The following is a 13,879-nucleotide window of genomic DNA, read 5'->3' as shown; positions in this document are numbered from 1 at the left end:
AAAGCATTCTCTAGGTGGGGTCAAGGTGCTCATTTGCATGCTTTTTAGGATAATTAAACATGAGCATAAGTGGGAAGGATTTAGGAACTATTAATTGCTCATTAATAGCAGGTGTGCATTGTTTACTCGACACACATCTTTATAAATGGCGGATATAATTTTGCAATTAAACAACATATAACAAACTGCTTTATCATCCGAGTAGCAGGACAACCTGGGACAACCAGTAATAAAAGGTAATTAATCAAATAAGCAGATTTACAGATAATGTGAGTTTTTTTATTTATTTTTTAAATAGTGCATTCTAAAGTGGTTCATTTCAGTTCTACTCCAGCGAATAAATTTTTTAAAGTAAAATACATTTATTTAATCTATAGTTTTGTTCAATGTTATGGAATTTCCACAACACAATGCACAAGTAAGATTGCATTATAAGTCTATAAACATCCGCTCCTTTTTTCATCCTAGTGTCTAGGAGTTACTAGAGAAGACTCCATCGTGATTATAGTAGCAGTAATAGAACTATGACACAACAAAGTACCCGTGGATGTCTCTGGTTATGCAAAAAAAAAAAAAAAAAAAAAAAAAAATCACGTACACATAATTTTAAACGGCGCAAAACCTGATGTCATCAAATTATCAGTCATCAGTTTACTCATCTGTGCAGTGTCTGTTGCAATGTAACATATCCCTAGTAACATTTCAAAACACACACACACACACACACACACACACGCTGTGACAGATTATTCAGCCGTCTAGGCTTCGGTAATCATGCCACAGCTGTGCTAAATCATATTTCATGTTCCTGCTACACCATTTTAAAATTGTACTACTGAATGCATAATCAAAAACAAAAAGGCACAAAACACTGGGATGTGTAATGCCGTGAGCGCATGTGCACTCACACACACAGACACGCACACACACTGAAGCTTTCCGTAAATCAGTGCAGGACCTACAGCTGAGCTAAAAATGCTGATATCTACGTAAATTCGAGGAACATAATTCAAAAGACTTGTAACTCTGGTCTTTTTTTATACTTCAGATCTCTCATTTAATCTATGAGTAACTCTTTTCATCTTCATGTTTCCATGGTAACAAAGTGGCGATGAGGCAGAGGAGGTGAGAGCGAGTAAAGGGGGCTGACGGGATGGAGCGAGGGGGGTCGGGGGGGGGGGGTGCTTGCTGTTTTTTTTTTTTTTTGGAGAGGGGTGGGGGGGAGGATTAGCTGGTAGGATGGACTGAAGGTCATCGCAGTTCGTCCTTGGGAGGAAAAAAAAACAACACCTCAGAGATGCTTTTATTTCACCCAGCCATCAGTGCGTTCGCTGAATTAAAGGCTCCTGTTGGGGACTCGAGAGCCCGAGGTCCCTTGAGGAAGGCCCTTAACCCCCTAAATAATGACGTATAATGAAATAAAATTACAAGTTGGTAGGGGTGTTTGCCAAATGTAAACTATTTATAACTGATTATGAAGCAGCCTGTAACTTTTTAACTGGTAATAGAACATAAGCACCAACCATCGGCAGTGGTGGCTCTGGGTGACTGTCCAGAAGGTTGGGGGTTTAAGCCCCAGCACCGCCAAGCTGCCACTGTTCAGGGGCGCTGTATACGGGCTGACCCTGCGCTTTGACCCCAGGCAAGGGGGAAAAAAATTCACTGTGCTGTATATGTCAAATTATTTCATCTTATAACTCAGATAGTATTAGGGATAAAATTATCTATTAAACATAATTCAACATTTCCACTCGTTTGTTTGGACAAGCTGCACACTACAATTATCTACTACTGTAAACTCAGACAACCTGTTCATATCTTTAAAGAATTGTACGAACTCACTTTACAGGCTGATTTGTTAACTGCATACCAGAGCTGTGTTAAATTCTGGATTCTGATTGGTTAGAAAGTGTTGAGTGATGTCACATCACAAGATCAAATACAAGTTTATTTTTAAAGCACTTTTAACCAGTGGTGTCAAAAGTATTCACATTCATTACTTGAGTAGAAGTATAGATACTAGGGTTTAAAAAGACTTCTTTAGATGTTGAAGTATCAACTCAAGCTTTTTACTCAAGTAAAAGTGTAAAAATACTGGTTTCAAAACCACTTAAAGGATAAAAGTAAAAGTAATGTAAGGGAAAAAAAAGCATTAAGGATGAAAGCCTAGGCTGTGCCACGGGCCTATATACTGCACTAACACCTCATAAAAAAAGAAAAATGTTTTTTTTTTTTTTTTTAATATTTTTAACAGCCATAGTGATTTGGGATCCTGTATATGGCAATTGAAAAAGAATGCATTTTAGTACAATGCAAATACATTAAAGAACCATATATGTGTACTACTGAGCATTAACATGTTTCATGGAGAAGATGATATGATAACTAGTTGCCTATAAGTATTTTAATGGTGCAAAAAGTCAAACTTCAGAGGCATGTCATCGGTAACCTTTATTGGAATGTAAATGTACATCCAAGCTTAGCTGCAGGAATCTGTGAGGGCAACATACAAGAAAATTAGTGTACCCAGGGCAGGCTTAGTAACATTTACCCTTGTATGGTCGTCTACAATAAACATTAGTGCTGTCAGAATTAATAATTAATCCAAGTGATTAATCAAAAAAAAATTATATATCATTTCCGTTACCTTCCTCGCTGGTGCTTGGTTGTGACGTTTCGCCCGAATCTTGGAGGAAACCCACCAAGAACGGGGAGAATACATGCACACAGAGACGGGAATCGAACCCGGCCCCTGTAGGTGGAAGGCGACAGCACGAACCACTACACTAAACACTAAATGTATCACACTAGCTGGGAGCTAAAAGAGATAGAAGTTACATTGCTAAGCATTCGGATTTTACTGTTCAGAAACTATTAAGAATACTTTTATACTAATTAAAGATTAGTATAAATTATACAAACTTAATCAAATTATCAAAACCTATCAAAATGTATTCAAGACTTGGACATCGGCATGGTCCCATGTATTTTTTAATAAAGACAAGAAAACAATATTTAAATTTTCAAAATCAAATATACAAATGTCAGGGTGGACATTTTTAAGCATTTTGGGCAGACAATCTAAGCATATAATAAAAAAAATATATATTTGTCACACACATGTTAAAATTGTTTATGTCCTCAGTCCTGCATTGTGTTTTTTAAGTGCACACTGCACTAGGGTCTATGTTAAATATGTTCATGTATTTTGTAATGGGTTTGGCACAAGGGGGGCAACAACAAACACGGACGAGGTCTTACTTAGGGAAGGAAAGTGTTAAAGGAGGGAGAAAGGGAAAAAGGGAAGGAAAGGTGTGCACGTGCAGGTCTGGTGGCATGTGGGCAAAGGGTGGTGAGCGGTGGCGGCGGGCAAAGTGGCGTGTGCTAGCGTCTGTCCTTGCCACGGTGATCAAAGGGCGGAATACCATTCACAAATTTGAAGTACTTCCTGGTAAATTTTTCTAAACCGTAGAGAAAACTATTAAAATCCATAAAATATACAGTATAATGAGTGCAATCCCGTACAACCAATAACGTTGCTACTGTATTTTTGACGGTAAATTTCCGGTTACCACAGCTGCTATTTTTTTCTTGTAAAATTTACGGTTTATTTTTTACAGAGCAGATATTTTTCTGATTTTTAAACTCTATTAACAAAGGTTTAGTTAAATATAAACTGATGCTTCATGATATTAGTAACAAATAACTTCTCTGAGAGTTTTCTTTTTATAAATACAGTATATCATAAATTTTACTGCAATAAACCATATTTTCATATGTTTTTAACTGTTAAATTTAAGGTCAACCTGTAAAACTAATTACAGGTTTTCACTGTAAATTCTACGGTTATCCCAAGTTTTGTGAAATACAGTTTTATTCTGTAGCATTTATACGGTATTTTACTGTTAAAATTAAGAACATTTTGGATTTTGGTTTATACTTATCCAACCATAATCAAATTCACTCCATCCGGATGGCGCGATTTATCCGGATGTTTTTTTTTGTTTGTTTTTTGAATGACAAGCTGAAATAAAATAGGAGTAATGAGGCTATTTTTTATTAGTAGAAAGTACAGATAATTGCGTGAAAATGTTAGGAGTTGAAGTAAAAAGTCGGCTGAAAAATAATTACTCTAAATTTTTACTTAAGTAAGGAAACGAAGTATTTGTACTTCGTTACTCTACACCTCTGCATTTAACACCACACTATTGATGAAAGTGCTGTACAATTCTGTAAAAACATACAATAATGAAAAAAGGGGAATAATAATCCAAATAAAACAACAACAAGCCCACCCTTATTGTATAAAATAAGCAAAAAAAAAAAAAAACTCTCTGCATACTGGGCATTGAACTTAAATAATACAATATAGCATTTCGATTTTATTTACAGTGGTGTGAAAAAGTGTTTGCCCCTCACTGATTTTTTTGTTTGTCACACTTTATTGTTTCAGATCATCAAACAAATTTAAATATTAGTCAAATATAACACAAGTCAAAGATTTAAGAGGTTTTTTATTATTAGGGGAAACAAAATCCAAAACTACATAGCACTGTGTGAAAAAGCGTTGAAAGAATTGTTATAATTCGGGTCAGGACTAGGCCACTCCAAAGCCTTTATTTTGTTTTTCTTCAGCCATAAAGTGGACCTGCTGGTGTGCTTTGGATCATTGTCACATCACTCTATATATGTATCAAATGCCAAAAAGTATAAAAAAGATGATATTAATACAAACTTGATAATGTATTAATACCTAATTGTTTCTATAGTAACAGCGCATTTGCAGGGACTTGGTACAATGCATGCTTCATGCAACAAAAAAAATAAGCTTAATGAGTGTTGTAATTTAGTAAAGTAAGATATATTACTGTTTCCATGGTGACATGTTTTGTTAGGAGGCATCTAACATTTGTGAATAAAGTCTTCACTAGTTCTGGGCAACAGTGAGAGGAAAGGTTTTCTGTCATGCTGTCGTGTCTGAGGGGACGAGATGTTATAGCTGATCTAGGGCATTACTTGGTGTGTGGAACAACGAATAATCCACCCTACTGTACATAGTGCACTATACCACCCAGGATCGGTTAGATAACTGAGGATAGTCTAAAACAGAAACATAAGATATTTTTCATGGTTTATTCTCCTCACTTTTAGGCTACATAGTACGCCGGATAGTACATGAATACCCCCCATTTAAATGTATTTAATTATATTATTACAAACCGGATTCCAAAAAAGTTGGGACACTATACAAATCGTGAATAAAAACTGAATGCAATGATGTGAAGGTGCCGACTTCTAATATTTTATTCAGAATAGAGCATAAATCACGGAACAAAAGATTAAACTGAAAAAAAATGTATCATTTTAAGGGAAGAATATGTTGATTCAAAATTTCATGGTGTTAACAAAGCTCAGGCGTTTTCACTGGGCCAGGGATCATTAAAAATGGCAAAATGGAAGACTGTTCTGTGGTCAGACGAGTCACGATTCGAAGTTCTTTTTGGAAATCTGGGACGTCATGTCATCCGGACCAAAGAGGACAAGGACAACCCAAGTTGTTATCAACGCTCAGTTCAGAATCCTGCATCTCTGATGGTATGGGGTTGCATGAGTGCGTGTGGCATGGGCAGCTTGCATGTCTGGAGAGGCACCATCAATGCAAAAAAATATATTCAGGTTCTAGAACAACATATGCTCCCATTCAGACGTCTCTTTCAGGGAAGACCCTGCATTTTTCAACAAGATAACGCCAGACCACATTCTGCATCAATCACAACATCATGGCTGCGTAGGAGAAGGATCCGGGTACTGAAATGGCCAGTCTGCAGTCCAGATCTTTCACCTATAGAGAACATTTGGCGCATCATAAAGAGGAAGCTGCGACAAAGAAGGCCCAAGACGATTGAACAGTTAGAGGCCTGTATTAGACAAGAATGGGAGAGCATTCCTATTTCTAAACTTGAGAAACTGGTCTCCTCGGTCCCCAGACGTCTGTTGAGTGTTGTAAGAAGAAGGGGAGATGCCACACAGTGGTGAAAATGGCCTGGTCCCAACTTTTTTGGGATTTGTTGACACCATGAAATTTTGAATCAACATATTTTTCCCTTAAAATTATACATTTTCTCAGTTTAAACAGTCGGCACCTTCACATCATTGCATTCAGTTTTTATTCACGATTTGTATAGTGTCCCAACTTTTTGGGAATCCGGTTTGTAATTATATTATTATATTTAATTATATAATAATCAGGCTCATTAATTAAAAGTATTAACCAATAAGGTGACGTCATAAAGTTAAATAAAAGTTTTTTTTTTTCATATAAACTATTTTCATTTATACAGATTTCTGCCAGTCAAAAGTTATTACAGAATGTACACTATTTTACAGAATATTAAAATATGCGACGTCTAATGCATCATAAACACTGAGTTAACTTCTTTCGAATCCAAAGTGACGACTTTACAGTTTGGACCATGGAACATTCAGGCCGGTGCACAACCCTAAGCGCTGAGCCACCACTTTTGCCATTTCCACAAAAGCTCAGCTAACTAATCCTTTAATTAGAAACGTTCACGCTCAACGCTTATTTGTAAATAGCGAGCTCATTTAGCGAAGATTTAAGCCTGAATAGGCAGTTATGAACACCCAGGCCTGCAGCTTAGTGCTGTGGATTTTTCATGCCAGTCTTTAACGCTGGTTCGTTCTTCACAGTTTCTTAAAAAAAATGAATAAATAGATAGATAGATAAATAAATAAATAAATCTTCCCTCTCCTCTCCTCTCTCAGCCATACACCCTCCGTCTCATTCAAACTTCAGCTGTGCTCACTCACTTCCCTCCAGCCTGACAGACACGGAGCTGCTGGATAATTGGAGCTGCTTCAGAGCCAGCTGGCTTACTGCTGCTGACGAATGAAATTGTGTATGTGTGTGTGTGTGTAGGGGGGTGTGTATGCGGGTGCATGTGTGTGATATTGGACTGCAGTGAATGAATTAGGCTAAAACCCCTCACAGCTACACGGAATTATGATAAGTGTGTTATTTAGGCTGTATGGCCTCCGCGTATTTATAATGGAGGAAGGGAAGGAGGGGGAAAATAAATATATAACGGCTAAAGAGCTCTTTTGGCTGTGTATTTATGGCAATTTGTAACACTTCAGATTTCAGCAAGATATGGCAATGGCTAATCTTAATCTTATGGTCTTTCTTTTACTTTCTACATATGGGGTATTGGACTTAAATAATAAAATATGGCATTAAGATTGATAATGTTTCAATATAGAGAGAACATATTAAGTGTTGTTTAAACAGTTGCTGCAAATGCAGTTACAGTTATTTAAATAAAAAAAAAACACAATTAATGCATGTGTGATAAAATATCCAAACCAATCCAATGAAAAAATAGATTTAAGCAAGTTATGGCAATATGGATGGATTATGTTTAAAAAACTGAAAAAGTAGAGACACTAATTCCAACCTCTGTCTTTACCCTTAAAGTTTGAAACCTAGAAAATTTGAAATGCTTTTAACAAATTCCAAGAATGATACGATGACAGGGTAGCATTGTCGCTTCAAAACCTCCAGTTTCAGAGGTTTGAATATCATCTGTGTACAGATACTTTGCTTGGCGGTTTTCCTCCCAGTTCTCTGGTTTCCTTCTACAGTCCAAAGACATATGCTGTAGGCTAGCTGGTGTTTCCAGTTATTAATTGGTGTTTGTGTGTGCTTGTGCCCTGCGATGGGTTGGCACCCCATCCAGGGTGTACCCTGAGTTCCGTGGAATCGGCTTCAGGCCCCCTGCGACCCTACACGAGATAACCGGTATAGAAAAGAATGCGTGGATACTACGACAATTTATCATCCCTGACACCTGATACCATATGCTGCAATCTTAAAGCCTCATCTCTGAGTTATTTTGAGTATGCTGTCTAATTATACTTGAAGAAAATGTATGGTATGGAAACTGGTTGCACTGAACGTTTTTACCTTAGAGATGACAAAATGAGAAATTTTATATGAATGGAATTTGAATGAAAAGGATAAGGTGATAAGAAAAGGTACAAACCCTCACACTGCTTTTAATCCTAAATTTAACCAGTGCCATGCACAAATAAATCTATTGTTTATACATTAACATATACTGTAGTATAGTGCATTATTTGCGGTGCAGCCATTCTGTTGTGCATTATTAACCACATTGCACATTAAATTTAGTGTGAAGCTTCACTACAGTACCAGAGTGCATATAGATTTCATTCTTAATATATTTATTTGTACTTTTTGTGCATGCTGGATATTTATTCATTGATATGCTATATTATACTATATAATGTATATTATACTATATAATGTTGCAGGCGGCCTGGACAAGTTGCAGGCGGCCTGGACACACTCACGCACATTATGGGAAACGCCAATCAGCCTGCACTGGGAGGAAACCGGATAACGTGGAGGAAACCCCCCAAGCACACAGACAGGAAGCAAGATTCGAACCCCCAACCCTGTAGGTATGAGGTCACTAATCCAGTGTGACGCCAGCCAACTTTGTATTCAAGTGTAAATAAAGCATGGTGTTTAACAACCCCTAAAGCCAGAAGGTTTTTATTTATGCTTCAAATTCCTTCTGTAATTTTGTCATTTCTAAATTTACTACTTCATTTATAATGTTATTGTTGTTCATACAATGTAATTTCACATGCTGTTATTTACTATACTGCTGGTTTACCACAATGTGTTCCCTGAGCACTGAGCGGTGTTGAACTCAGTCAGATATCTGTTTCTGTTTTTTAAAATGAATCTTGAACTATAAATGAAAGATACAACATTTTGTTCTTTATTAAGTTAAGAATTGTAAATGTTGTTGAATTGCTGTTGTATAACAGGAATGAAACACTTTGGGATGTGCTGTTATTGGAACAAAAAATCAACTTTTGGTGTGTAATGATATCAGTATTTTACTTGAGGCTGAATTGCACTGCAAATCAATGTTAAATATTCTATAACAGCGTTCCCCTGGGTGTTCTGTTCCATATACTGCATATCGCATGTAAAATACAGATAAGATACACAGCTTTATAAAAGTCTTAAGCACAATTTTTCCCGAGAGACCTACTGTAGGTAATGTCATGGCTTTTATTGTGTTGAACTCTACACAACACATATACCAAACATTTGAAGTTTTAATATGTCTGATTTGAATAATAATAATAATAATAATAATAATAATAATACAATCACTAAGGTTGCATGGACTTGCATTGCATTAAAAGAATTGAGAGCCAAAGCCTAAAAAACAACAACCTTCCAGCTGATTTCCTTATTAAACTATCTTTAATTTTTGATTTCCTTTAAATCTGATTTCCTTATTAAACTATCTTTAAAGTTTGTATCTACGTACATCTGATCCAGTAGCCACCACAACTTCTCCTGAATCCAGTCCTGACATTATATCACTCCTACTCACCTGATTACCGCCTGCACCTGCGACCTCATTTAGGTCAGTGTATTTACTCAGTTCACACATGGTTTCGCCATCGCTCAAGTGTACAGTATATTCCAGAGCTTTGTTTTACTCTGTTTGTTGTTCTGGGTTTAACTTCAAGACTGAAAGAGAGAGAGAAAAAAAAAAGTAGCTTTGTAGTATCCATGCTTTGCAGTTGCATGTCTGATTTATTGACTTTTGACTGCGAATATGGCTAAAAATGCAGTAAGAGAGACCAAAAGGTGTATTTTATCATTTAATTCATTTTTTAAGGTGTACTCTTAAAGGTTCTTGCATAAAGTTTCTTTGATGGAACTTCAAAGCACTTTTGTAAGTCGCACTGCATAAGAGCATCTGTCAAATTCCGAAATGTAAAGTTCCAACCGGAAAAATTCCATTACTTAAGAAATGCACAGGAGTGTACTTTTTATACACGTACTAGCATTGTGCATGCATTTTCTACAAGGCAGCACAAAAATCTGGATGCAAAAGGGTTTTTCCTTACATAATGTGATGTAATATTTTTCCTCATATTTCAAACTCGAGATGATGAAACTAATTATAGAATATTGAAGATAGAAGACTGAATAGAACCAGACCAAACATCTTACCTGAAGTCAGTAGTCTGTCAGAGATGATGTCCTCTTTTAGTGCACGATAATGCTGGACCGTGTTTGGTCTGGTTCTATTCAGTATTCTATAATTAGTTTCATAGACATCTTTAAAAATTAGAGCAAATGCTCCATACACTAAAATAATCAGATTCCTTAATGTCTCATAGAATCCGATTATATCAGTTAGAGCATTTGCTCTAATTTATACATTTATAAATCTACGTTTTTACTATGGATCCAGACTTTTGGGCCACGAAATAAATCAGAGAAATAAATAAATAACTGAATCAGTAAATAAATCATCAAGACTTGCTGGGACTACCTGCAGAGCCTGGAGTCTGTAAGAACACTTGCAACAACAATGTTCCAGCTGATTTTTCTTATAAAACTACACAATGGTGCGACTCAGTGAAGTGATGACGTTGTGGGGGTGAATATTGACTTTTCATTTCTTTCTTTCTGCTTTTAGATTGCATTGTTTTGCTTACATTTTTAGCACCTTTATGGATTTCCCTGCTCTGTATACAATACTGCATGCACCGTGTGTGTGAGAGTTAGTGAGAGAGAAATAAAGGAAGAGAGAGTTTGTATATGTAGTATCTCTTACAGAGTACACTAATGATGTGCTCTCCAGACCCCCTGCACTGCTGGACGGTGATGTTTGTTGGTGTAATCCCAGCACCATGCTGATTCAGGCCTCCTTATAAATAATCTTACAGGAGAACACACTTTTGACAAGCACACACCTGCCCCAGGTCACGCTGTGTACACTGACAAACCATCAACACACCCAAATGAAACACACTGTTCTGTGTTTGTGTGTGTGTGATAGAGAGAGAGAGAGAGAGACCTACTTAAAAGATCCCAGTCATTTACGTTCTTTGAGTTTTGTAAGTAATGGTGCCTCTGGCTTACTCGAGGACAAACCCGACTTCAATCAACATGCCTTTTACTTACACCGTGGCAGCCATGCCAATATTCTTGCCACGGTGCTCGGCGTGCCGGGTTTTGTTAGCTCGTTGAATATTAAAAGGAAGAAAGCTGACAATTTGTAGAAACTACAGCAGTGAGGCTCCCCGGCAGCTCCATAAGATCTGCAAGGCTGAGCTTAATTCAGAGTTGCCGGCGGCTTTTTAAGCACCGTGTTGCCGGCACTGTTTGCAATAGACCTAAAAGCTCTGATTTAATTGCGCTCATTGGAGACGGCATAGAGCAAAAACCTATTCTTTTTGATTTAATGCTGAGATTCCATTAAAAACTAATAGTGTGTTTAGAGACTGCTTACGCCCAAGCTGCGACGCTGAATCTGTGAACACAACCCGTATTAGTCGAGCGTGCACTGTTCCACATATTAGCTCTATCGATTTTCATTAAGTGAATTATCAGAGAAGTCCCCAACACCAAAGCACAACACACATAGTTCAAATGTGCACATACTTGAGATGGGATGCAAAAATCAAGAGCATTCTCATATATATATATATATATATATATATATATATATGAGAATGCTCTTGATTTTATATATATATATATATATATATATATATATATATATATATATATATATATAATCAGAGAAAAGAAAAATAGTTTATTATATTAATATAATATAGAGCAACGAGACATCTCCATTGTAGAAAACTTTCGCTGTTTCCGTAGCGGTTGTTTTTTTCTGGGGCGGGTTGCTAGCCCAACCCCCCTCTTTTCTCATCTGGCACTTGAGAACCGGCAACGGCGGAGCTCTAGACCTCCAGCTGCGAGGAGGTACAGCCTCAGCCAGGAACCGAACCAGCGATCTCCGGATGATAGGGCGAGCAGTTTACCACTGTGCCACTCGGAGGCCCATATATATATAGAGAGAGAGATCAATAAATTTTGTATTAAAAGATTTATACAGGTTTTTTCTTCTCCTGAAGTGAGGTCTACATTTATTTATGGTTGACTTTGTATATATAAGCCCCAGCACCACCAAGATCTTACTGTTTGGCCCTTGGACGAGGCTCTTAACCCTGTCTGCTCCAGGTGCCCTGTATCCTGGCTGACCCTGTGCTTTGACCCCAGCTTCCTAACTGGGATATGTTATATAATATAAATTCACATGTGACAAATAACTGAATCATTATATATTCCAAATGTATTCATGTCCCTTTGACACATTTTGTCGCATTACAACCATAAATGTAAATGTATTTAATTGGGATTTTATGTGACAGACCAACACAAAGTGACACATAATTGTGAAGTGGAAGAAATTTTTTTTTTTTTAAATGCACAAATAAAAATCTGAAAAGTGTGGCGCACATTTGTATTCAGCCCACCCTGAGTCAATACTTTGTAGAACCACCTTTTGCTGCAATTACATCTGCAAGTTTTTTGGTGTATGTCTCTACCAGCCCAAGAGTGAGATTTTCGTCTATTCTTCTTTGGAAAATTGCTCAATCTCAGTCAGATTGAATAGAGAGTGTCTGTGAACAGCAATTTTCATGTCTTGCCACAGGTTTCCAGTTGGATTTAGGTCTGTATACTGTATATATACATATACGTACTGACCACCTACTTTATTAGGAATATCTGTACAACTGCACGATCGTGCCATCATCACATCCTGCCAGTCATGTCTCAGCAGCATGTGAGTTGTGTATTCTAAAATGATTTTATGCTCACCAAACAGTAAAGAGTGCTCCTTTTGAGTTAATTTTTTTAACCATGCAATGTAAACTCTAGAGAGTCTTGTGTGCGTAAAACCTCAAATCAGCCCATTTGGGACTAATAAGCATGCCACGGTGAAATCAAACTTTTTCTTCATTCTGATGTTTGATTTTGGCCTGTATCCTTGTCTAGTGAATGCATTGTGCTGTTTGGATAACGTCATATAGGTTGTATGTGTACCGGAGTTCCTATTAAACTAAATGGTAAGTGTATACAGGGTGGTCCAAATGTCTGGAGCCATGAGCACCCGCAGCTTCTCTATGTAAAGAATCCTGTTTGCTGCACGTGCAAACAAGTTCTACTTGATTTTCTATTGTTAGTTTTAAAGTTATCTTGGGTCTAAAAATAAAAAAAGAGGGAGAAAAAAAATCACGTCACATTATCAAATAAAGAACAATGCCTATGGATCCATAGTTTTGGATTGTATCAGTTGGAGCAGATCATAATCCAACAGCATTTCTGGATTATAGCCAACATACAGTATAAATACATTACATACAGTATATACAGCCATCACATTATGATCAGCCAGCTAATAGTGAGTAGGTCCCCCATTTAGCCCTTAAAAACAATAATGACATTTGTGTTCTGACACCTTTATATTAGAACTAGCATTAACATTTTTTGAGATTTAAGTTACACAAGATCTTTACATTTAGGCATTTGGCAGACCTTCTACATGGGCCTGCCTTCACTCCCCATGTTCATCGGTGAGCCTTGGCCCATGACCTTCTCGCCAGTTCACCGGTTTTCCTTTTCCTGGATCATTTTTGGTATGGCCTGACCACCGCAGCCTGGGAACATCCCACAAGTGCTGCAGTTTTGGAGTTGCTCTTATCCCAATCCTCTATCCATCACACTTTGGTCCTTCTCACAGTAGCTACATTTTTTATATCTCGTCACAATGGTGGCTGGAAGCGGTGGGATACAGTATATTAATTAATTTAAATTCAAATCAATTCAATTCTGACATGTATGAAACTTTTTCCCCAAAGTCGATGTGTTAAAAACATAAAAAAACGTGCAAGCTTAGGGATTTGAGTGACTTTGACAAAGGAAAGATTGTAATGTCTA

Source organism: Clarias gariepinus, chromosome 4 (genome assembly GCF_024256425.1).
Source record: "Clarias gariepinus isolate MV-2021 ecotype Netherlands chromosome 4, CGAR_prim_01v2, whole genome shotgun sequence".
In the NCBI taxonomy this organism is placed as follows: domain Eukaryota; kingdom Metazoa; phylum Chordata; class Actinopteri; order Siluriformes; family Clariidae; genus Clarias; species Clarias gariepinus.
Note: the sequence above shows the minus strand (reverse complement) of the source record.